Source organism: Gobio gobio (genome assembly GCF_949357685.1).
Source record: "Gobio gobio genome assembly, chromosome: 24".
Taxonomy (NCBI): domain Eukaryota; kingdom Metazoa; phylum Chordata; class Actinopteri; order Cypriniformes; family Gobionidae; genus Gobio; species Gobio gobio.
In genome coordinates this window covers 15,304,570-15,331,931 of record NC_137120.1, presented here as the reverse complement: position 1 = coordinate 15,331,931, position 27,362 = coordinate 15,304,570, and the positions used below count along the sequence as shown (strand labels likewise).

The 27,362-nt window shown below is 37.7% G+C and overlaps 1 protein-coding gene across 2 annotated transcripts in view; it reads right to left on the bottom strand.

Annotated features, from left to right (window-relative positions):
* tsc22d2 (TSC22 domain family 2) overlaps nt 1-27,362 on the bottom strand; it is a 47,118-nt gene that overhangs the window by 9,863 nt on the left and 9,893 nt on the right. Inside the window, exon 2 of one of the 2 annotated variants that reach the window (XR_013815871.1) lies at nt 8,996-9,224. The exons of the other annotated variant lie outside the window; for it this stretch is intronic. The gene's annotated coding sequence lies outside the window, so the exon portion shown is untranslated. The remainder of the gene's footprint in view (nt 1-8,995; nt 9,225-27,362) is intronic. 2 annotated transcript variants of the gene reach the window in all.

Here is a 27,362-nt window from a genome sequence, read left to right as displayed (position 1 = left end):
ACTAGATTCAAAAAGCAACAGTAGGAACACAAAGGGGTCTGAGACCACATTCCTACAAAAGTCCTCTTTCAGGTACAGGGACAGGGTGAACGTGAAGAGAACTGGGTCCTTTTTCACTTGGTTCACCTCGTACACTTAAAGGAGTCTGAGTTTGGTTCTTTTAAAGAGGACCCAAGAGTGAAAACACCCTGAGGGGCCACCCACTCACACTGAACAGTTTTGCATTTAATAAAGCGATACACAGGAATGAAAAAAATGCATAGAGACTAGGTGCACCAACGATTAACCCTCTGAGCCCTGAGCTGTTTTCTGGGCCCTGGAGGTTTTGAGACATGCCCTGACATTTGAGCTGATTTATTTTACTTATAAAATTACTAAAATTACTTATAAAAATGGCTAAAGTCTGATTACACTGTATTCAGCACAAACTCTTCTACAATAATATGTGAGCAGCATGTATGTCAAAGTTTGTAGTTTTGAGAAAATTACGTTTATGCGTGGTTTGTGAAAAAAAAAATTTGGAAAAAAAAGCCATGAAACCCATACTGAATATTTGTTCACAAGACTTTTGAAAACTGGATCACGTAGGCTAGAATTTTTTGCTTCAAGACGATGTAAAAATCACTCTTTCACTAATTCACATAAAAAAATATACAGACTTAAAATTTGTAAGACATGTTTTGTGTCAGGAAAGCTTCTGCGGGGAGGACATGAATCATCATGAATACTGATGTGTTTCACACCTGCAGACAAAGACCCTCCCCTGATGGCCCTATATCAGCTGAATGACTGAGGGAACTATAAACAAAGAATGTGAATGTAAACACCAGCATACATGTCAGTGTAAGGGTCCACTCTTCAAAATGCATCCCACTTTTTAATCCAAAACAACGAAAAAATAATAAGAAAAAAAAATTCCTCCTTTGTTTGCATGAGCGTTTTGAGTTAAGAGTAATCAATCATGTCCATTTTCAATGAAATATTGATTCTAATCAGTTTCTGGCGATATCCCCAGTAAGCTTAGAATCTTCCACTATTGTTAAGCCCTCACTCGTCTCTCTCCTTCAATCACAGGCTTTCTAATGAGTCATTATATACAGGAAGCGCATTACAGGCTCCGTGAGCTGTCAATCATTCCACAAGGGTTGCTACGATAGTCGGTGTTGCCGGTGTTCAGACTCAACACCGGTTACATCACTTGCCCACCGTGGCACCGCCCACCGTCTTTTTGATTTTTTTATAGTAATAAAATAATTTCGTTCAGTTAGAGAACAGACAATACAAATAAAAACTGACGTATCTGCTTAATAAAGCAGGATCCGACCGTGAGTCTCGGCAGGAGTCATTCATCAGATTTAAGAGTGAGGAGCTGACTGAGATGATCGCGGAAGATTTGGTTTAAAAGCGAAACGTAAAAGCGCCTATTTAAGGGAGTTAAATATTTAAGTGAATTTATTTCATTTAAATGACTCAATTTTATCAATAAATAATTATTGATAAAATCTAGTAATTTAAATAAAATTTAAAATTCCTTTTTTAATATAATTTTAGGACTTCGGTCTTTTGACCCGTGAGGGAAGGATTTGTTATGAAGTGCGAGAGATGGAAGAAAGTGATCTATTGAATAAAGTGCTGTATAAATAAACATGACTCGACTGGAGAGCTGAATCTCAGAGCTTCTGAGCTGAAACATATCCACATCACTATGATCAGATGCTTTCTGAACTGCTGTTTTCTCAGTTTTGTTGTGTATTTATTTTATTATTGAGAGGAAAGCGTGCAGCACATATTCATCTAAAAGTGTCTCAGCACTGTGAAGTCGTCGGGATGTTCGCTAACAGTTTATCGCTGCAAAAGTGTTTAGAACGTCTTTTTTACCCCTAAACGAAGAACGAAAAATAACATTGTTTCAAGCAATGATTTTGGCCATTCCAAATATCCTTTTGTTGCCGAAATGTTAGTGCATCGCAACTAGAAACGTAAAACTCTACTAAACTTTTAACTCTCAGAATGGCATGTGATGCTGCAAAAAAAGCAACCGTTGAGCGTACACATAGCGTGTTATATAAAAGCCTATATTTACATGGAACTCAACGGAAAACATCGCAGCCAAATACAAAAGCTGTGGTTGTGTGGTCTGAGATGGCCTGCACTGGATGCCCTGTAAGGCATGTAAAGGTCATGTAATTTCTTCAGCTCCAAATCAGAGTCATGAGTGATTCATCCTTAACACACATTTGCTGTAAACAAGTCCAGAGTCTTGAGAGACGCCGCTAATTAATTCGTTGAGCGGTTGCATAATGTTGTTGGGCAGCACACAGCTGGCCTGGGATCAGTGCCGTCCTCCTACCACTGGCGGGGTCATGTGGTTTCGTGTGGATCAGCCTGTGTTTCCACCTCCATCCACACGCACTCCAACGGACGCCTCCTGCAGTCTGGCTTAGTTACAGCTTATTTCAATCTGCAGTCCATTGTTTTATAGGGGAAGTGAGGATTGATGTGCTGATGAGTCTCTACTACACTACTCCATCTAACATTGAATTATTTTAGCTTGTCAAATGGTCCAAACAACACACACACTTAGTCAGTTAGTCAACACTGCAAATGACAAAAGAGCCCAGTGTGAGAGTGATGCTTCATTCCAAACACATGCTGTCCAGAGGGGCTAAGTTTTATTTATTTATTTTTTTTATTTTTTTATTATTATTATTTGATTTGATCCGATTAATTTTTTTACAGTCAACCCAACTTCTAACAACACACTGATTTGTTAGCTAGTCATCTACATTAAAGGAATCTGAAACTGTGACAAAGCTATCTTGAGTCAAATCCTAAGAAAATTATTATCTTTAATAAATTGAATTAAAACTGATTTAAGAATATAGCTTGTTTCTGTCAAGGTCTCCCTAAAGCATTTATCCCAGTTCATTAAATGGCTATTTGCAGGTTATTTTTCTACTTTGACTACATAACACAGTTCAGAGTTCTTTCATTAACCAAGTCTGGCTATTTTTAGATGGAATTTCACAACTGAACTCTGAATTGTTGGATAAGCAATTTCTTGATCTACTTCTAAACAAGACTCTGGACAAGCTACAGAAACTTGTTCGCTATCTTTGCTCTGCTTTAGCATATCATTAACTATGACTATAACTTTCTCTAGAGCGGCTGCAGCAGACTGCACAGACTCTGATGACGACACAGCTGTTCCACGATTGTCCGGATTCACGTGTGTTTCGAGTTTATTCTAAAACCTTCAGTTCCACGAATGCTCACAAATCTGTTTTTTATAACAGTAAAACCTCCTTTCATGTAGGCACGATGTTATATTGTCATGTTTATCTAAATAAAACTGATCAAAAACGTAGACCCCACTTCATTGATAGTGTAGGTTTATATGTTGAACTTTATTCTTGTACAAACACGCGCTGTATTAAGCAGTGCTTAAAGTATTACATTTCAATAATGTCTCTGAAACGTCTGTGTATTCACAAATATTGCATTTATTTCACTTCAGCTGTGATAAAGTATGCAAATACAGCGTGAGTGTGTCCGACTTCACGTCTCCGTTTGCAGCTCCTCCCCGTCCGCAAGCGGCTACTCTCGTCGATCGGTTGCATCCAGCAGATGTCAAACACACCTTATGACTGCTTTGGGCGGGCTTTAGCATATCATTAACTATGACTGCTGTGGGTGGGCTTTAGCATATCATTAACTATGACTGCTGTGGGTGGGGCTTTAGCATATCATTAACTATGACTGCAGTGGGAGGGCTTTAGCATATCATTAACTATGACTGCTGTTGGCAGGCTTTAGCATATCATTAACTATGACTGCTGTGGGAGGGCTTTAGCATATCATTAACTATGACTGCTGTTGGCAGGCTTTAGCATGTCATTAACTATGACTGCTGTTGGCAGGCTTTAGCATATCATTAACTATGACTGCTGTTGGCAGGCTTTAGCATATCATTAACTATGACTGCTGTTGGCAGGCTTTAGCATATCATTAACTATGACTGCTGTGGGAGGGCTTTAGCATATCATTAACTATGACTGCTGTTGGCAGGCTTTAGCATGTCATTAACTATGACTGCTGTGGGCGGGCTTTAGCATATCATTAACTATGACTGCTGTGGGTGGGGCTTTAGCATATCATTAACTATGACTGCAGTGGGAGGGCTTTAGCATATCATTAACTATGACTGCTGTGGGCGGGCTTTAGCATATCATTAACTATGACTGCTGTGGGTGGGGCTTTAGCATATCATTAACTATGACTGCTGTGGGTGGGGCTTTAGCATATCATTAACTATGACTGCTGTGGGCGGGCTTTAGCATATCATTAACTATGACTGCTGTGGGCGGGCTTTAGCATATCATTAACTATGACTGCTGTGGGAGGGCTTTAGCATTTCATTAACTATGACTGCTGTGGGAGGGCTTTAGCATATCATTAACTATGACTGCTGTGGGCGGGCTTTAGCATATCATTAACTATGACTGCTGTGGGTGGGGCTTTAGCATATCATTAACTATGACTGCTGTGGGCGGGCTTTAGCATATCATTAACTATGACTGCTGTGGGTGGGGCTTTAGCATATCATTAACTATGACTGCTGTGGGTGGGGCTTTAGCATATCATTAACTATGACTGCTGTGGGTGGGGCTTTAGCATATCATTAACTATGACTGCTGTGGGTGGGGCTTTAGCATATCTTTAGGCTTGTTCGACTTCACCCAGCGATGCGCAGACCGATCGGCGGCTGACTTGAAGCAGTGCATGCCGGTTAGAAATTTTGTCCGACTTGAGGCAGCGCCGACGCCACGTGACAGTGACGTATGTCAACAAAGTGCCGCGAGAGCGATTCGAGAGCAGCCGGCGAATACAGCCGGTGCAGGCTCTGATGACGACACAGCCGTTCCACGATTGGCCAGATTCACCGCATGACAGCGATCACGTGTGTTTCGTGTTTATTCTAAAACCTTCAGCTCCACTAATGCGCACAAATCTGTTTTTTATAACAGTAAAACCTCCTTTCATGTAGTCGCGATGTTATATTGTCATGTTTATCAAAATATAACTGATTAAAAACATAGACCCCACTTAATTGATAGTGTAGGCTTATATGTTGAACTTTATCCTTGTACAAACACACGCTGTATTAAGCAGTGCATAAAGTATTACATGACAATAATGTCTCTGAAACATCTGTGTATTGCCAAATATTGCATTTATTTCACTTCAGCTGATAAAGTGTGCAAACACAGCGCGAGCGTCACTGCGGGAAGCAGAAAGTGTCCGACTTCCCGTCTCCGTTTGCAGCTCCTCCCCGCCTGCATGCGGCTACTCTCGCCGATCAGTTGCATCCAGCCGCAGCCGATGTCGAACACACCTTTTGTTGACATACGTCACAGTCACGTGACGTTGGCGCTGTCTCAAGTCGGACAAAATTTCTAACCGGCATGCACAGCTTAAAGTCAGCCGCTGATCGGTCTGTGCCTCGCTGCATGAAGTCGAAGAAGCCTGATGACTATAAAGCCAGTACATTACGCGTATACAGACAGGAGCCATCTTGGAAAACAGTCTCGACGAGTCGAGCCACGAACGCTGTGCTAAGTGAGCTGGTCGATAGGAACTAAGTTTGTGAAATCTAATTACATGGAAATGAATGAATTGTTAATTACCCCTAGGTTCATTTTTCCTTTGTTGTCCTTTAGTTCCTATCGACCAGCTCACTTAGCACAGCGTTCGTGGCTATATAAAGTCTCTTCTTATTAAACTGTTTGTACACTTACAAAGTTCTCAATGCTTCGGTTTGCATGTAGGGACCCTCATTATGCTACCGTGTTAGTGTGAGGCTATTTTGAGCCTTATTAGTGGTATTAACTAGCGATTTAATTTGACTTATTCTATGCCCCATAGACTAGCGTTATAAGCTAATCTGTTTTTAGAGATAAAACTCTTTACATTCGATCTTCATGAAAACGCATCCCAGAGAACGATCTACTCGGTAACCATGTGTTAATTACCCCCAGGTTCATTTTTCACCAGAGTTGTCCTTTAAGTGTTGCGAAATCATATGGCGGAGTTGTGATTAATGGAGTTTTACTATGGAAAGATCAGATGTTCAGCTGGCATCTCACTTTGTTGTTCATGCAATAAAGTTAATATCTTCTGAGACCTGGAATTTCGACTCTGAGAGATTGAAGAAACTTGGAAGAAGTCAAATTCAAAGAGAACTTAGAATATTCCACAACACCAGTCAAACCAATTCAAATATTCATCAAGTCCAACTGATTGCATGTTATGAATTAGTGAGGGCATCTTTACAAAAAGAAGAAAAATGGAAGGCACACTAGTGTTGTCAAAAGTACTGACCGCGATACCAAGCCGGAACTGACATTTTTTCAAAATGGGACGCTTTGAGCGCTGTTGAGCTGGAATCGTAAACACCTCTGACTGGCCATTGTGCTCACGCGCTCATCGGATGTGTCTGTGATTGGCTACAATGATCAACGCACGGGAGCATTTGAAAGCACAAGCAGGCGTCGACCAGCAGACCGGTAGGCCGATAAGACGCCTGCATTCAAGCACTCTTTTCACTACTAAATAATAAAAGGGTAAAGCACTATAAGAGTAATGGAAGAGGGAAAGATTTTCAGTAAACAACTCTTCGTTCATTGCATGGAGAAGAGCAGCTTGAACACTCTGCAAAATATCTCTTTCTCTGGCAATCAAAGATTAAATATTTTTTTTTTTTTAAAGTTGAATAATTAATAACTAGTTAATTAATAACTTTAATATAACTAGGCTATTCTACATAAATGTATGAATGTATTGTATTTTTGGAACAGTTACGACTCATATACTGATGGAATCAGCATCTCTATATCAAATCTATATCAAAAAAAAAAAAAAAGCATTTGCACTTGATATAAACAAATGAGAAAAACGCATGCAAATACTCTCAAAGAGACAAAAGTACTTTCATGGAAAACCGCCTGTAACTAAAAGCCCTGGAGTGTTTGGATGGTGATGAAAAGAGCAGGATAAACAGTCAAATGAGAAGGACAAGCTTTGCTTATGTGCACTGATGCATGTCCCATAAACACTGAGACGTCAGACTACGAACAAGCATTGCACATTAATATAACAATTGTTCTCATGCTTTTCCTAAAAGTGCTGCAACCACCAAAGCAGCCGTTAAATTCCTTTAAGGTTTTGCATGTAAAATCTAATTAAAATGATCAAAATCTGCAAGTGAGTCACAGCACAAAAAAAAAAATCAATAATTTAGACCTTCTTTAGAAGTGGATATATGTGTGGCCTCTTTCAGGGCAATGCTTTGACAGCTTCTGTGGGGACAGGAGCGAACATGTAGCAAATCTCAGAAATCTGCTCTCGACATGAATCCCATCCTTCCTACCAGAGCTGTGAGTCATACAGAAATCTGGCTCACTTTCAGTACAACCCTGCCTTTGTTCATGAACTACCGACGTTTCAATCATAATCAAATGTCAATTTGCGCCTCTGAGGATTTAAGTAAACTAGCACTCAATGTACTTTTATAAAGCACATAAAAACACCTCTCATAGGGAAATAGTTCTACAAATGACACATTATAAATCAGACGTTTACTAAGAATTCTTAGAGCCAATTACAAATCTGTTTAGATTACACGTGACATTACAGATCACTACACTTGCAGACTTGTTACAGATCGATCCGAATGCAACAAGCTCATGCCAAATAGTTGTGTTGGAAAATGTTCCAACTGGATGGAATCAGAAACTTGACGTTTAAAAAAAGAATCTGTGTGCAACATACATTACACGATTTTCTATCAAAACTGTCAAACTCAAATACACAGGCTCTTTGGCAACTGGCGTAGACTCGTCCAGACTGTAAATCAGGGAAAAAGTTGGACATAACACATGGGTCATTTCTGAAATATTCATTATTTATCATAGGTCATAGTTCTGCAGGAAACTGAACCATAAATGAGGAATCCTAACATAGAGATGTAACGTTACGTCATGTGTCCAAAAGTTGGGAAACACTTTGCTGTGACACTAGATTAGCCTAGAAATCTAGACGCACCCTAACGGCAGCAAATGTAATTTGCAGCCAGGGTAGTCTAGCAACTCTCCGTTGGCTTGCGAGCTGGAAAAACCAAACTCTGGTCAGGCCAATCACATCGTGTATAGAGTCGGTGGGCGGGCTTAACATAGTGATGGCAGAGTTGCCGCGGTTCCGTGTGCTACTTGTAAACAGCGGCTTTGGCCTCGACTCTGGAAGACTTGGAGTTAAGCTTTTCTTTGAGAAAAGAACGGCACTGAAGTCATTCTAAAGAAAGGAAGATGTGTTCGGAGTTTTGCCGACCAGATAGAATTTGGAAGACAACCGTTTATCCCGCCCCTCGGATTGAGCCCTGCCAATGGTGAGTTCCCAGACCCAACATCTTGATGTGGGTCTGACTTGTCAGGCTAGTCTTATATTAAACTTTGCTAGTTTCGTGTGTCATGCATTTTGCAACCTGGCTAGTTGTCACTCTATTCCACTGAAATGCACGCATTTATTTGTAATGAGGATGTGCATTTTGTCACGCTTTGTTGTATTTGGGTGGCTCACTGTGCTATTTGCACTTCTGAAGTACTATAGAAGGGGACACAGTACGCTAGGCTGAGTGTACTTTCTTCCTGACGAGGGAAGGCCAAGGTTCAAGAGTCATGGTTCACTAATACAGGCATGTGCGTGTAAGTCAATAACAGTCTATATCAGCAGATATCGATAGTCTATTTACGTCATTCAAAAAGGACCAGGACTGTAGATATACAAACCATAAACAAAGCAGCGCTCACTAACCATTATGACTATCAGCCACGCTGACCACATTCCAGTCGGCTCATGTTATGATGAAAAAATTCACACATAGGAAAGCTCAGGTAAGATGATGTAAAATTAGAACATTCTTCTTGACTTCTCCGCTCACTTTAATTTCGGTGCGCTGACTCGTTCGCTGAAGGGAAGGGCCAGAGCGCTCTGACCATCGGCTCTTTGACACTTGAGCCAGAAACCACTTCCAGAAGCGGCATGCTCACTCCATGCACACGCACAGCTGCCAAGAGTGCAATGTAATACACACGCAGCGATCATACCCATCACTGATGACCTTTGACCTGCCGTTTGGAAAGGCTTGATAGAAAGCTGTGGAGGGGTTCCTTGCACATAAAAAGAAAGAAAGAGAGAGAGAGAATGATTTAAAATATGACGTCAAAGGTTTGGAGGGAAAGATCAAAACAAATTTGCTTTGACTGTAGAAGAAAATCTTTTTAAAAAGAGCTCGGATGCCTTTCGAGGCAAAGCTGAAGCGAATGGCCAATGATATCTCAGCGAGAAGAGACCGGGTGTGAAACAGAAAAGGCCCTGAAGGATTCAGAGCTCGGAATGAATATGCCAGACAGAAAAGGCCAGAACAGCCTTTGAGTGAGAGACATGATCCCTTAAACAAATGATCGCATTGATTTACGGCCAAGTTTATACAGCCTTACTAAAAGGAGATTAATTCGATTTTCTTGGGTCGATCATGCAACACACTGAAAGTTACAAAGTGACCATTATCCTGCGACCATTCATTTGTTTTAAATCAGGCTTCACTTCTGTAAAAAAAAAAAACCTCAAAGACGTATGGCAAATTATAAAATCTATAGCGTCTAAAAAACAAATCTGTTTAAATGTGGTCTTGGAGTCTTCAAAATACTGATGATGCCATGTATTTTTTTAACCTTCTGGTGCTTTCGGTGTGTTGGGCAAAAATTTAAAATTTCCCAATGAAATTACCGTACTATATTTTAGTTCAATAATGTTTATTTATTGAATATTTCGTATTTTGGGGGGATTTTATGCCACTAAATTATATTTACACTGTATTTATAATCTATTTATGCACTTTTTGAGCATAGACCTGAAAATTACTTTTCCAACTTAAATTGTTAAAAAATCTTGAATGCTTTGGAGCACAGACTGAAGTTTGGTCGCTTTTTAAAAACAACACATGGCAGATTATTATATTAGTTTTGAACTTAAGTTATAGAAGTTTAAATTTATTGTTATGTAAAATGCACAAAAATACAATTTAAAATGTTATATAAAATATATATTTTACTCTAAAACTGCATAAATCTAAACAAGTTGTGTTCCAAATTTGAGGTTGATATCTCAAAAAAATGAGCTTTCACACAAGTGTGACTATGAGGATTATTTATCCTTTTCAAATCATATCTATGTTTTTTTTGTGTGTTCACACAGCAAGTGCCAAAATCCTTACCAAGTTTCCGATCGATGCAAAAAAAATAAAAACAATTGGTCAAAAATGACCAAACAACACCAATAAATGGAAGTCAATACGGCAGTAGGAAATGTTGTACGAGCGTTCATCAGGTGTAATATTTTGTTTCTAGAAACATCTTTGCGAAGACACTTCCATTCATCAACATAACGGCTTTGCACTCGGTTCTTATCAATCATTATTATGTTGTTTTAACATTATAAATAAATTACATGTTTTAATATACAGACTGCTCTCCAGTCAGAGTTGGAAATTTTGTTTCATTTCTGGATGAATCTATGTTTTTGAACAAATCGGGCGAATCACTGATTCACTGAGGCATTCATAAAAACAGTCGTTGAATGAGCCGTTTTGAACGAATCAGTTGAAGGATTCACTGACTCAATCATTAACACTTTAACTGATTTCTCAACTGTACGGTAGACCATACTTTGAGGACTAACAATATTAGGACATAATGTTATGCCTGATCGGTGTATACAACTAACATTTTTACAGGTATGTTTATTATTCAAAAGGCAAGAAAAAAGCTCATAATTTGCTGCAAATGTGAAGCAAGATTTACCATAAACTGACATCTCAACTGTACGGTAGAGTTTTATATTTTTTACATAAAAACAGCCTGAGGTCTTTTTTAATATGTTCAATAATAACAATTTTAAGAAAAGAAATCTCTCATTGGCTCCTTCTATGGGGGGATGGTTAAAGGGTTAACACTGCAACTGGGGGCTTTAGTTTCCCCTTCTAAAAGTTGGCCTATTTAATTTTTTACAACATTTCATATTTCTATATTCAGTTTAATATTTAAAACATTAAATCTCATAACATTATTTATGCAATTGTAATTTGATTGGTAACAATAGCCAGTTATTCATTGTCATTAATGAAGTATTCAGATGAAAATCTGGTCTATTTTCATTTACATTTATGAAAGTTTGGTTCATTCACTTCATTTTTTAGATTTTAATTATAAATTAACACAATACTACTTGGTAACGTGATACTTCAGCTGGTATAGTATGTCACAAGACACTTTTACGGTATTGTGACAACCCTAGAATAAAATACTTTATTACTAAAATACTAAAATACTTAAAATCCTTACATTTGTAGATACAAAAAAGCTGTCACATAGCGGTCACCAAGCCAACAAAGTCTTAATAGAAAATGCAGACCAATTCATGGGCCAAGACCGAATCTGCAAACTTCACATTTTCTGTGCTAGTTTTGAGGAAGAACATTATAAAATGTGTTAAATTGAGAAGAGAATGCTACAATCTTATTGATACATTAAATTAATTTGGGCAATCTAGGCTAAATTAATAATTAATAATAAATAAACTAACATTCAAATGGAAGGAGGGGGGCACTTTGAGAATGATTAGCGTGTAAATCGTTATCAATAACCAATATCAATAATATCACACCAAATAGAAAAACTAAATAAATGAGGCACAAAAAATTATAGAAGAAAAGCAACAACAACAAAAAAGATAGATCTTCTATCTCCATAGATCTTCGCTCAAATTCGTCAAAATCTGTCAAGTTTCCATGTGGGCTTGTTCATGCAGAAAAGAGTTTCAGAGTAAATTCGCCCAAAACAGAAACAAATGCAGTAAAACCAGGAAACTCACAACAAGTGAGTTATAATTAGTGAAATTCTCTCAAATGGTGCACGAAACAAACAGTTGTGGAAATATTCTTTCATGTTTCCATCTAAAGATGAGGAGTGACGGATGGAATTGCCCCGGGGACGTGAAGCTGGCAGAGGATTACAGAGAAACTGGTTTCGGAAACACAAAGGGGTAATGACTCTATGAGTTAAAACAATCAATCTATACAAACATCTCAAAGACAGTTTGAGGATGTCAGCTATCGACTGAATTTGAAATAAAGTGTCTAAAACACAGAGAAATTCAGAGACTTCTTTTCAATGATCATCCCTTGCATTTAGTTAAAAAGTTACAATGCGATTCTACAAGCGAGTACAGAAAAAACTATTGTGTGATAAACCATTAAAGATGTGATCAATGACCTATCACCATGCACAACCTAAATTAGCTTGAAACTAATAAAGGGATGAATGTGCAAACAGAGGAAGTGTTGTTCATGTTAAATTTAAAGTCATTTTATCACCATCAACACTTCTCAAATAACGCCTTGCACGACAATCTGCTGCTTTCTTTTAATATTCAAGTTGTGACTTTATCCATCATATTTTGGTTAAATCATCCATGTGTCAAATTCTAGAATTGTAAATGTCATAAGAAACTAAACATTTACATTTACATTTACATTTATGCATTTGGCAGACGCTTTTATCCAAAGCGACTTACATTGCATTCAAGGTACACATTTTACATTTTGTCAATTCTTGCTTTCCCTGGGAATCGAACCCATGACCTTGGCGTTGCTAGCGCCATGCTCTACTGTTTGAGCTATAGGAAAGCTATAAACATATTCCAGTTCATGGAGTCACAAATACAAAGAAATATAAACCAATATTCAATGGATATTCAATACTTGAATCAAATATTGTCCCCAAATGTTGTCCCAAATAGTCAAACATAGTTGCCTGAACAGTATATTTCATATTGAGCTGAAATAAGGGTTTGTGAGTTCCCAGCATGCATTGCAGCATGAATAAATTATGCAGTTACTGTTATACGATGACTGTTTTGCTGTTGTGACTTCAATGTCAACCAAAATATTCGTGATCATGATTCTTGCCATAGTCAAGTACCGTAAAACTTCAAATAATAGCCCGGGCTTCTATTTACCCAAATCGCCGAACTGCACCGGCTTGTATTTGAAACAGGCGTCTATAAGAGACAGGCCTTTAATTTAGTGTTGAGATGTTCAAGCATATGACGGTAGGAGGTTACCACATTATATTACGTTTTATTTATAATTAATTCGAATGTGTTTAACAAATCTTTTAATGTAAGAAATGTCTTAGATTATTGGCAGCACAAAAAACGAAACGATGTGACAGCAATGGGCAGAACAATATAAGTTACCGCTAAAATCGAGCATATGAACTTGTTGCCCGAAACACATCAACAAGAAAGAATGAAGGCTACCCTGTAAAACAACTGCAATCATGTGATAGAAAATTACTCTAATCATCACTATCATCATCCCCGCGATTCTTTATTCAAGTTCATGGGCGAATTCCTCCTCCACTTCTCCCTCTCCAGCCTCCGCTAACTCTGCCTGCCTTGCTCGCACTAACAGCTCCGCCCAGATGCGCACGGCTCTCCCTCTTTGAAACAATGGATAATGTGGTCCTCGCTTCCATCAGAAGCTACTGTCAGGCCACATACCTAAGGATAACATCCCGAAGTTAATGAAATACATCTCCTCCTTCTCCCTCGCACACACAAACACACGCGCACGTCTGCGCGCAAGCATTAAAGGAATGTTTCAGCCGCTCCGTATCCAGCTTTACCCACGCTTGAAATCAGCTTAAATGTCAAATTATACTTTTCTCCATGGTGGTATTGAGAGAATTAAGAAAAACTGAAGACTGAAAGTTCGTTAACCTCTTTGTTATGTTGCCATAGTGATGAGTCGTTATGAACGGTTCCGTCTGTCACGTGAAATTTAATCAAAACCTAGAACAGACGATCTGACGGGTTTGAGAAGATCAAATACAACCCGATACTAAAAAACAGACCCGACGTCTATTTGAGACCGGCCTTTATTTACCCAAACCTGTCGTCACACCAGGCGTTTAAAAGAGACAGGCGTCTATTTGGGACTCAGCTATTATTTGAAGTTTTACGGTAGCCTAATATGGTTACCAAAAAGATAAATACATTTATTGTGGTGCTAATTGTAAATATGCTAAACAAGTTGGCTCGGTTAACCTTATTAACCAATTGAGTAAAGATTCCATTTAGTGTGCAAACTAATTCTAATTGACAAAAAAGTAGTTAAGAAGAGAAATAAGACAATCATTGAGAGAACTTAGTTCCACTGTGGGGTCAGGGCTAACAACAGGGCTAAAATCCAGCTGTGTTTCCACAGTCGGCCCAGTATCCCTGCAGCGCTGCCCTAAAACCCAGCCATAACACACCTCTATAGGACGATGTCACAACACCACACGTTTCACCAGCTGACTGAAAGCTAACCAGTAATTTATTAATTTGTGTCAGGAGTGCATATCAATCATGCTGAATCACAGGAATGCACAAAACAACTCCAAAGGTTAGATAAAATATCATGCGTTTACATCACATTTCTTTAGAAAGAGTAATTTCCAAGGGAATGATGCGATCTGAAGAGGTTTGAGCAATCTCTCCTGTCTCACTGTACTGTTGTATTCAGCCAGAGCACAAGATGGCACTCATGAGCAGAAAACACGAGTTAGGAGTTATACCAGTTAACCGGAGTCCATGTTATTTCATGACATTTATAATGTCACATATTATGACATGTTTACTTTCAAACAGCATACAGCCTTTAAATGTTTGTATTATTTACTTATAATGATTATCATAAATAATAAATACATTTAATAAACCATTTCCTTGGGAATTTTGGTACCGTGACATCCCTAGCTCCAGTGTATATTTGTGTCTATAGAACGTCTAATGTATCCATTTACAACGCGTTTCTGCAGCGGTGACAGGCTCGCAAAACCTCTCATGATGAACAAACAAACAAAGTGTAGACACGAATCGACGCAAGTGAGATATTTATTGTGCATTGTTAGCAGCTTCATTGAACTTTGTACTTTGTGAGATCGCGATGAACTGACATAGCGACAGCGTTTAGCGATCGTAAATGGAGCGGTCTTGGCTAGTCTATATAATCCATTGAATAAAACTAGTGTTTTTCATGTTGCAAAAAGGATTAGTGGCCAATTGCCGCGCTGCAAAGTTTCGGAAGGGACATCATGAAATAGTATTTAATAGCATTAAAGCAATGTAAAGGCAGAATAATAGATTAACAGAAAAATATTTGTTGCAAAATATTTTTGAATTTCTAAATAATCTTACATGTGTACACTCACTGCTGTGGTGGAGCCGTTGATTAGCCTACATGTGCACTTTAATAGAGCACCCTCAGTGGTTTGATTATGAGACCTGTAGGTATACTAGGCCAAAGATAAGATAAAATGGTATTAGATAGCCAAATAAAAAGATATATTTGAAGTTATATTGTGCTTTGTTTGTATAATGTCTGCTGGAATGCTAAAAAATGTTCAGTGTTAAATAAATCAATTGTAGTTTTGTATATTTTTCTAAAAAAAAAAAAAAAAAGTAAGACAAAAAGTAAAAAGCTAATTTTTACTATTTAATTTATGCAAATGTGAAGAAAAATAAAAAAATTTAAATTAAAATTTTTTTTTAAAAAAGCATTCGGCTTTCGGCCAAGTGTTTTATTATTATTCAGCTTCGGCCAAGAATTTTCATTTCGGTGCATCCCTAGTATTATAACTTTTTTTTTTTTCAGACGAATACAATCAGAGTTATATTAAAAATGTCCTGGCTCTTTCAAGCTTTATAATGGCAGTGACTGTTGGGTCATTTTTCATCCATAAAAGTCCATAAAGGTGCATCTATCCATCATATAACTGCTCCACATTAGGGCTGTCATTTTTTTGAAGAATCTAATTCGAACGGATATCAAATATCAAGCAATGTATTCGAATATCTACGAGCCGCCCCCAACCGACAAAACCCCCCCCCCAAAAAAACGACAACAACAACAACAACAACACCGTAACAGAGATTCAATCACAAATGCATTAACAGTCTGACAGTCATAAACAGGACTCAGGCCATAGCCTGTCTGGAAAAACAAATTGTTAACTTAATGTTTGAAACAGCAGGTTATCAACTTGATCGATTTGAAGTACCACTATGCATAGTATCAGCACAGGCACAAACAATAACGTGACAACTTAAACAGCAGCAGGAGTACGGCCTATAGCCTAGCCTAATTCATTTCTTTATATTGTTTGCTAGAAACACTAATCTATCAACTTGATCTGAATCAAGTGCGGCTCTCTTTTTATTGACGATGTTCATGTCAATGTTGAGAGAAGTGGTTATCTTTAACGGTTACTTTACCATTTACGGTGTAGAACCCAAAATGTTTCCAGACACTACTTTTAAGATGGGTTGGGGTCGTAATTGTCCGCTCAGGCTGGCCGTTCTGAGAGTTATCTTCCATTTTCAAAACAGACTGGCTATTATTCGCTTGATTTGGTCATGGGCCTACGCTACAATACGTTTAGAGCGCCCTCTATTGGAGGAGATGGCAAACAATAAAAAATAAACGGTCTAATCATAGACTGTAAAAAAAAATGTGCTACATGGCACTTTAAAAACCGAATAGTTTATTTATAGTTCAAGTACGGATATTTCACGTCATGTTCGAATGCATATCAAATAAAAAGTGACAGCCCTACTCCACACGGCTCCGGGGGGTTAATAAAGGCCTTCTGAAGCGAAGTGGTGCGTTGTGTAAGAAAAATATTCATATTTAAAACTTTATAAAGTAAATTATCTAGTTTCCGGTGGATCGCCTTCCGTATTCAACTTATGGAAAAAGCGTAGCGCCTCTTGCAGTTCAAAATGCTTATGCTATGTCTGACGAGCATTACTGGTGGGCAATGTCGTCAGATGCAACGTAAGCATTTTGAACTGCGAGGTGTAGTCGCACCAGCAGGAAAAAAGATCGGAAAAAATAACCATGTAGTCGCAGTCTGCAGTCCTGGTTTGGATGTTCAATGGGGAAGAAGAAATTTCGCACAAAAAAAAAAATTGTGTGACGTTTTATCTACAGCCTTCTAGAGGAAGAAATGTCACTAGTCCACTACACTCTAAAAAAAAAAAAAGGTTCTATATGGCACCAAAAATGGTTCTTGGCTCGTAATCATAGGGTAACCTTTTTTAGTGCTATATAGCACCAATTTTGGTGCTTCAGTGGTTCTTCAGCAGTTCTTCAGAGGTGCTATATAGCATCTTAGTCAAAGAACCGGTGAAGAACCTCTGAAGAACCGCTGAAGAACCACTGAAGCACCAAAATTGGTGCTATATAGCACTAAAAAAGGTTCCCCTATGATTACGAGCCTAGAACCATTTTTGGTGCCATATAGAACCTTTTTTTTTAGAGTGTAAAGAGGTGGGCACACAGTCAAACGTTTCAAAATGTTTCACATAAGAAAATCTTTGAAAGCCTTTTGAGTCTCAGCTGTAAGGTCAATGCCGTCATGTGCAAGAGCACTCATCCAAAACATGAAGGCATAATGGCCTAGTATACACACAAACAAACACCTAACTGTCAGAGAGCCAGGTAGGTACAGGGCGGAATCTGTGAGCCGACACCACACCTGCTCTTCAAGTCAACAAATAAACTGCAGCTACCTCCATTTCTCAAACAGGTGCAAAGTACAACAGCGTGGAAAGATGCCAGACTCATTCTTCAAAATCAACACTGTGGTCAGGTAAGTGTAGTTGCACAAGAACATAAAAGCATACACAACACAGGATTAAACGAATAATAAACTTTCTTTTGAGAGCAGAGCTTCACTGCATACGTGAGAGAGACAAAAGTCCGTTCATTCGTATTCAGAGTTAAGCTGCCCTGAACCCTGGTATGCATTCTCTACAAATCCTGAGGCGTTCACCACCGCTTCAACCGTGATGCCGTTTCAATAAACTTTTTCAATAAAAGTCAATAAACTGATCCATATCTTCATATCTGTTAAAAGGTTGCTTCCTCTTTCGCGTGCTGTTTATAGGGGAACAGAAAGTGATGAGTGAAAGTCAAAATTATACAGGGCCATTTCCTTGGCATTTAGTGGAGGAGGATATGCTAGAAAACAGATCTTGTATCATTCTCGGTTAATGCAACAATATTCAGTATCCGTACAGAAAGATTAACCCTTAAACAGGCACGACTGGAAAATGATCGGCAAAAAATAATTTCATGCCACTTCTTATTTCATCTGGACTTAAGTAAAACATATCCAAAGGAATTTTTTAAATCTTTGATGTAGTTTTGATTTTATGAGTTGTAACTCCCAGTTCCCATTGCCTGTTAAGGGTATAAAAAAGGATTATCCACAGTATTGACCATGAATGGTGTTTCAAGGTAAACTGGGCTCCCTGTACTGGTCATTGCATTATTTTGCGAACTCCAGAGTGAGGGGTCGGTTGTGGGTGGTGGGAGGCTCAGTAGAAATCTCGTTCCAGGACCGAGGCCCTTAGGGAAGACCCTTAGAAGCCCTCCAGGCCTCTGGGTCCATTGTACACTACAATCCCCCTTCAAAAAAATGTGCAAATGTTAATATTCATATGTAAAACTAAGGGCCCCGGTCCTGGGACAAGATTTCTACTGAACCTCCCACCACCCACAAACGACCCCGCACTCGTCACCCTGGAATTCGCAATAATGCAAAGAGCAGTACAGGGAGCCCAGTTTACCTAGTATAACTTAATTTTCTGTTTCAACATCTTAAGACAATGTTCACAATTAATATTAGCAATTGTTTTGCATTTTTTTCTGAAAAAAGTAAGATTAATATACATTTACTTATGCATACCAGCATACTCAAGACAGACCAGGCTATGATAAATTATAAAAGGATTTGATGAAAACGTCTTTCTTATGCCCCAACAAGACACTAAAGATGCAACTCTTGATTCACGTTGCCCGTTTTAGGGTTAACTAGTGAAACGCTGGTGTGAATAGCTCTGGTGTGAAAAGATTGTTTGGAAGAAATCCCCCTTCGTTTACTAGCAGAACAAAAATTGGATGCGCATTCAATGCTTTACCTGCATCCTCCATTATACACTCTTAAAAATAAAGGTTCTTTGGCGGGGTGTATGGCTCCATGAAGAACCTTTAATATCCAAAGAACCTTTCCCATCGCACAAAAGAAAGAAAAGGTTCTTTTGACTATAAAATGGTTCTTTAAAGAACCTTTCACAAAACGGCTCTTCAGGGAACCAAAAATGGTGCCATCAATCATCATTTTGAAAACGTACACTTCCTCAACCTTTACTTTCCTTAAACCTCGAAACCATTTGTTGGCGATGTTGCAATATTTCCGAGCATTCTCAAAATAATACACAGATCTTGCACTTCTTTCGGCATCTTTGTTCCCTAATCTAAACTCAACAATAGAAAAGCCAATAGTAGGCTACTGTGTTATAGTAGTCAAATGAAAACTTAAGTACTTAAGAAATCTACTGTAACATTTAGATAAATTGGTTTAAATCCGCCTAATGGTCAATAAAACAACATCATACTGGAAACAACAACTGGCCTTATGCAAAGAAATGCGTCGAGTTGAACCTAAACCCGTGTAGGTAACAGGTGGGACTCTGAATACTTCTCAAAAGCCTGTTGTTGAACATGCTGACGGCATGTGCGCAGCACACATTGTACAGATTTCTCCTGGATTCCTACCAAGTAAACAACGCGCATTCGCAGCACAACACGGTGCAGATGTTACACATGTTTGAAGGTCTTATCAGTGCTTGTGCGTCGACTGGATAGCAGCTTCTGCACTTCACAAGATAGGAAACACACGCTAACATCAGCTATTAAGTCTGATGAAACGGCCCAACTTCTGCTGGCACGGAGACAGTTGCATTAAAACAAATCTTTAGGAACTGGACAGTGCATTGGGTTAAAATTAAAATTCGTTTTTTTTCCACAAACACAAAAGGTCAATTGAGTCCGATACGAATACATCCAAACTTTCCAAATGTTTTACCAATGAACTGGTGCTTGTAACCGCAGGCAGTGTTTTTTAAGCAAGTGTGAGGTGGTTTGCAGGGCAAAAAAAAGTGCAGCTGATGCGCAATGTTTCCTCTCAACTACACTTCTGAGCTATTTATGCACTAATTCCGCTCCAATTCACAAAAGTAACCACACTATAGATATGAATATATTCAAGTTTGAGAGCCACAGTCTCAAAAGGTTTTTATTCATTTCTATTCTGTGAAACTAGATTAAAAGCAACAGAAAACATCACTGTTTTGAACCCCACTGACTTTCATTGTACAGACAAAATAGCTCCTATATCATCTCTTTTTTGTGTGTTATCCCGAATGACATGAGAGCAAATAAAGAATAACAAACTTCAGAATTTTTTGGGTGAACGGTCCCTTGAGCTAGAGTAAAGCAGAGTTTACAGGGCCCTATGATTCCTGTGATGTAGAAAACACGGACAGAATCGTGGAATAGTCATAAAAACGGAATTTGGGTCACGTGGCGTGTCAATTCTGGTGTCCAAAGCATATTTATAATATTAAAAATATGCTATTTTAAATACACTACAATAATTGACTCGACTTCCCCCTCATGTGAGTATTCAGTATAAACAATTAATCTCTAAGGAACTTTTGTGCTCAAAAGTCCTAAAATGTCATTCCATGTTAACATCTGTAGGGTATACAAAAATTCGACAAATGTAAAAAAAATGTTTTTGAATAAAAGTATTTAAAATCTATTTGGGCATAATTGAATTGATGTTTTCAATGATACCTACAAATATAGTGATAATACTAAGCTTATTTACATTTATATGAAAGAAAGACTTATGATTTCTCTTATGTCATTCCTGGATAACAGACACCAGTGACTATTTTAATTTGGACCATAATGCATTTTGGTATGTCATGTGACATAATATTGTATGTTAAAGAAGAAGGACCCCAAAACATGTGCAACGGTTACTAAGTATCTCTTAACCCTCCTGTTACCCTCAAATATGGTAACATTTGTTACCCACTATTGACCCCAGCAATTTAAACCTCCAGAATATGATTTTTTTTTTTACAAAAGGTTTATGTCTTATTTCTCAGTCATTTATGTCTGACAGCATATCTGGTGGGCCCTGGAACCATTTTGATGACATTAGCAGCAGTATGTCTACCCTGTCGTTCACGTGGGGAACGGGACCATAATAACGTGAACTACTAGTGGTTCTCGCAATACTACAGGTATAGTTTGGTTAGGTTAGAGCCCTAAAACAGAGGGAAGTTGTTTGAATATTACATTGAATATAAAATTAAAGCATGTTATAGTGACCTCAATAAAACAACCTAAACAAATGTGTGTAAAATGTTGATATTTCTTATGTTTTATCCAGCTAAAAGAGCCTGGGGTCAAATTGACCCCAAAGAACACCGATGCTACCAAATGTGTACAGGACATTGGAAAAATATCATGATGTTAATTTTATGTTTACAGAGTTGTCCCCATTAAAGGTGAACTATGTAGGATTTTTGCAGTAAAATATCCAGAAACCACTAGGCCAGTGTTATATATTTTGTTCAGTTGAGTACTTAGAATATCCCAAATGTTTCCAACTATTTGTAAATCGTGAGAAATTGGAATGATTGGAAAAGAGGAAGTGGCGACGGCAACCGTGTCATAATAAAAGTCCCGCCGGCGACTATGCCATAATAACAGTCCCGCTCTTCAATCGCTCCTGCGGCCTTGCTCAGCTCCATAACACTCGGTCCTGCTCTGCTTCACTACAGTAATGTTAATAATCGCATCCATGAACATGATTTCTGCCCGAGTCCTATCCTGACTGTTTTCCACCGGCTGTGAGGTGAAGACCACATGTCCCAAGATTCTGCGCTCAAACGTGGCGTCATCAAACTACGCCTTTGTTTTGAACAGGCGACCTCTAGTGGACGGAAAAGTTACATAGTGTAGCTTTAAATTAGGAAAAGTCATTCAATCTGAAGCAAAAAAAAAAAAAAAATTATGTCAATCGTGTTTTTACAGACATTAAACATTGAATTGGGTCAAATTGACCCCAAAGATAATAGGAGGGTTAATGTTGATATTTTGAGCTTTTTGGTCACTGGTGCACTTTAGCAATATCATGTGTCCTACAGTAATAAAGCATTTATAGTGTATTTATATAAAAAACAAAAATCTATTTGATCTAAAAGATCATCTTAAAGTGATGATAGCCAAGTTTTAGCTTTCCACAGGTGGTTAAGTTAATGCCTAATTATAAACATATTTGTTTTGTCATTCCTGGATAACAAAAAAACTGTCAACCATTATCCAGAATGACATGAATAGCGATCTAGTTAATTAATATTTATAAACTTTTAGTAGGGATGTAACGATATTCAAACCGAACCGGAAAAACCGCGATACACCACCCACGGTTCGAACCGCGATCCTCTCATGTCAAACCGAACGTGCCCCGCCCCCTGCTGCCCCAGCCAAGCTCTCACTTCACCTTAAGCCACAAAATATATTTTTTCTTCCTTGACATTTGATTTAATAGTAATTAGTACACTTTTAATAATTAATAAGAGCTGTATTTTTACTAAATATTATTATAATAATTAGGGATGCACCGGTTGACTGGCCAAAAATCGGAACCGGACGGTTTTTGCTTCCAGTGCGCGATCGGCAACCGGACGGTTTTCTTTGTATTTTTCTGCCGATTTTTCCGGAAGTGCGCCCGCGTGCACATACGCCTATATTGCAATCATTCGCGAACATGTCACTTGTGTGTTACAAACGGAAACTGGAGAACTGAGGGAAGGAGATACGCTGAAGGGAATGAAGAGCCCCTTTCCTGCGCGAGCTGAAGTTGCGCAAGCTTACCTCTCTGCCCTGCACAAGCGCAGATAGTGAGCGTTTGTTCAGCTTCTCACGTGTTGGATCGGATGAGAACGAAACAGACTAACTTGTGACAAAGCCGAAATACTTCTTTTTGTAGCCTAAAGAAGAACATGCATGCACTTTTGAAATGAAATACTATCAGTTCTGTAGCCTATAGGATGATACATTTTTATTTTACCTTAAAATTACATTATTACTTAATTTGATTTAAAAAGCACCTGCTGTAGCATCTTAGTTTTTTTCGTTGCACTAAACATTATTTGATTTAACATTTTGGAACAATTATATACTTTGGTTTTATGCAATTTCACTGGTAAAGACTTTTTTTCTTTACACTGAATTTAAAAACAAATGCTGATTTAAGTAACATCTTTGTTTGGATTGCAGAATATGCAGTTGTTGCCTTTAATTTCACCTTTCAGCCTTTTAATTTCCAATTCAATTTCCCGTTATTTTCCGATTGCAGACTTGTTTTCATTAGCCAAAAGCCAATTTAGCCTGTTAAATACCAAATAAACATCTTGTTCATGCATACTTTCATTCTTTTATTATGTAAAAAAAAAAAAAAAAAAAAAAAAAAAACTAAAATCGGTATCGGTCATGTAAAATCATGATTGGTGCATCACTAATAATAATAACATTAATTACTAAGTATACACTAACTTTTGTCTTCCAAGTGCATGTCACGTGACTTGGGCAACATCGTCATTTTCGTCGCTTGTTACAAAATAAAAATAAATATCTCTCACCCCTCAGAAAACCGCTTTCCTGTCCTGTAAGCAGTTATACTGCACTCGTAGCGCACACTCTTTAGTTACGCGCGCCCTATCATGCCATATATTATAAGTGCAAGAGAAACTACGAGTATGAAGCGTTACGATGTCAATTTGTAAGTCATGAAATGAAAGTAAAGTACCACCAATAAATCACATAACTGGTTCGACGTGTGGTAGCTGGGAAGGATTTTCATGCAGTTATGATGTTCATTCTGTTCATCAGGAGCAGTTTTCATGTTTCATTAACAGTTCATGATGTAGGCTATTGTGTATTCGCCATCGGATCTGTTGTTTCCATAACCACAAAATGCCATTTTATTTTCACTATTTTGTATATTTTTAAATTAGTGTGGTGGCTACTTTATAGTATTAACAAAAAACACTATTTAATATCTTTACTTTATAGGCCTATTCATTCATCAGTATTAGTCATTCATACAATTAATGTGTTTGTTAAGTAGGCTACAGTGGGACATTACTTGTGTGTGTCATCAATTTTTATGAAATAAATTAGCTTTTTTTTTTTTAACATTATGGTAAATGGTAAAATGAGTAGATTACTTCTGACTAGTCTACAGTGCAGACATTTATTTCATTTGAGTTTTCTCACGTATGCTAACTGCTCTAAAGGAAACGTGAAGCCAATGTATAAAGTTACATTTTTGTTGTTGTTATTATTAAGTTAAAAGTTAATCTAGTGGTTATTATTGCTGGTGCCCACCATGAACCATGACTCCACAGCAAACAGAACCGAACTGTGGCTCCAAAACCGTGATATGAACCGAACCGTGGCATAGGTGCATCGTTACACCCCTAACTTTTAGGCATAGTTATTATGAGGGAAGTGGGAGACTAGTGGATTAAACGATAGTTCTGCTGCTAGTCAACTTGGAAAATACTAGTAATGTACAAAATTTTGCTTTATATTTCTACAAAGGCTAGGTTTAAATTAGCATCATGTTTAAGTTACATCTTGAAATTAATATATTAAATTAATTCATTAATATTAATTGTGATTAAAATGTAGTTTTCCAAGCACTAATTGTTTGTTGAGCGCCAATTATGGATATCAGTAAATTTGTATATATACCTACAATGGTAGAAACGTAACCCAGGAATGACATTTTGTGGGTGAAAATATCTGATTCACCCAAAAAAATTATTAATTACATTCTTCCAATAAGTATAGAAGGTCCTAAAATGAGATTTGTTTGCTAATTTTATTTTATTTATCCTTATCCGTCATTCACCCATTTACTGTAACGCAGAATGCCGCCAATGTCTGTGAATATTAAACTGCAAAAAGTCTGTGTAAATATGAATCCTGCATGTTCTGAGTGTCTCTGTGAACGAATTTCACTCACACACACACACACACACACACACACACAAACACAAACACGACGCTCGTGGTGTTATGCATTTCAAAAATGTGATTTGAATATGTAGGTACATTTCTGAAATGCACAACTTGGACACAGTCACCTCTGATAACAGATCACTCCAAAATTGTAATGTAGCATGCATTTCCTGTAAAACTGCTTTGAAATGATATGTATTGTGAAAAGCGCTATAAAAAATAATGTGAATTGACTTGAAATTAATTTTCAGCCTCTGCCACCTCTTTATATGAGGATATTAATGCATGAACTTCATCTCCAGAGCCGCTCTGAGAGTCACTTCATTAGCATTTTACCAAGAAAAACTATCATAATATCATAAACACACAGAAACTCAAAGCTCTTCACGGGAACCCGTCAAAATAAAAGTTTGGTTTCACTTGAAGAAAATGTGACCGAAATATATTACTGTTTTACAGTAGAATTTAGCTACGTCTCAATGTAATAATGATACTGACACTTATATTTATAAATTATTTAAAATAAAATAAGGAATAATACATTTTTCTACATGATTTAGTTTAAACAGTAAAGCTATTTTGTGCAGCGCTTCAAAAAAAAGCAAAAAAGTTGACACAGTTTGTTTAATATAGTGTTGCCACGATACTGGAAATTCTAACTCCGATATGATAACTTGAAAAATATTGATATTCAATACCATTTTCGATAGGGGAAAACGGCCATATAGATAGGCGTATTTTTGTTATTATCTCATGATTGCTTGATAATTTGGGTCATTTTGTTGCAATAGCCTTCACAAAGTGCAGGGAGGCTTTATTTGACTAAATAAGACAAGTAAACAGGCAGCAATAAATTAAGAACAAATAAACAAATTGCATAACAAGTTTTTCAGTGGGTCTAACAGTATTCAGGTAAGAAATACTCCAGAATTTAAAGTGATCAAATGTAAAATTACTGGATATTCTTCACTGTAAAAATGAAATAGTTTAATGCTTAAGGCCTTTGCACACTGAGTCCGTAATTTTCGCATGCGTTTTTTCGTATTTGTGATCCGAAAAATTCGTCACGCAGAGACCTTGCACACTGAGTCCGATGCGTATTAATGAATGCGTTACGGAAAAAAACGCAAAACAACACAAAATGCCGTCTTCCACCTCCTTCAAGGAGCTGCGGATTATCCAGACCGATTCAAAGTTGAATATCAGTGGCTCCGTTTGATGCTTTGCTAGTGATACTGGAGCCACATATTAAAAAGAAGACCACCAATTTCCAATCCTGAACAGAGACTGGCAGTATGTCTAGGATCCGCACGCACACACACACAGACGGTTTACAGGGAGTTGGTGTGCTATAATTATAGCAGTGATATTGAAGTATTTTTGATTCAATAATATTTGTATATTTAATTGTAGGTATCTGAGGAGCACTGGCGATTCATTCACCACCATTGCCAGCAGTTTTAGGTTGGGCATCAGCACTGTAGATGGGAAAACGGATGCGAAAAACGCAGAAAATGTAAATCCTGGGTTACGGTAATGAATTTTGAAATGAATTACATTTCTACCATCGTTGGTGTATATATACAAATGTACTGATATCCATAATTGCCGCTCAACAAACAATTAGTGCTCGGAAAACTACATTTTAATCACAATTAATATAATCATTTTGAGATTTCATATAGACATGGGCTCACTTTTGGCTGCAGATAACTCTGGGGGAAAAATCTGGGAAATGTCTTAAAATATTTTCCAATAAAGTAAATAAGACTTGTTTTACTCAACAACAACAAAACACACAAATATGTGTTAAATTAATTGCCTGTGTCATTGTTAGATGGAAGGACATTCTGCAATATTTTTCAGGATTACCATAAAAACCATCCTCATGCAGGGCTCGACATTAACACTTGTCCGGGACAAGTGGATTTTTTGAAGGGACAAGTGAAAGAGTTTTACTTGCCCAACCGGACAAGTAGCCTAGCCTGATTAAAACTAGGGAATCACCAAAACGCGCACATGATTCAGCATTCATTTAGTGTATGTGGTATGAATAATATAACAATATATTAATAAAACTATAGTGAATATAATAAGGTTATGCTGTTGAGGCATGCGCAGCCTCTCAAGGAGAAATGGAAACAAATGAGCGCAGCTCAAAGAAACTCAGAATCCGTTCATCTTTCATTTTAAATTCTAAAATTTGATCAATATACGATTAGGGGGGAAATGCCCTTAAAGATTA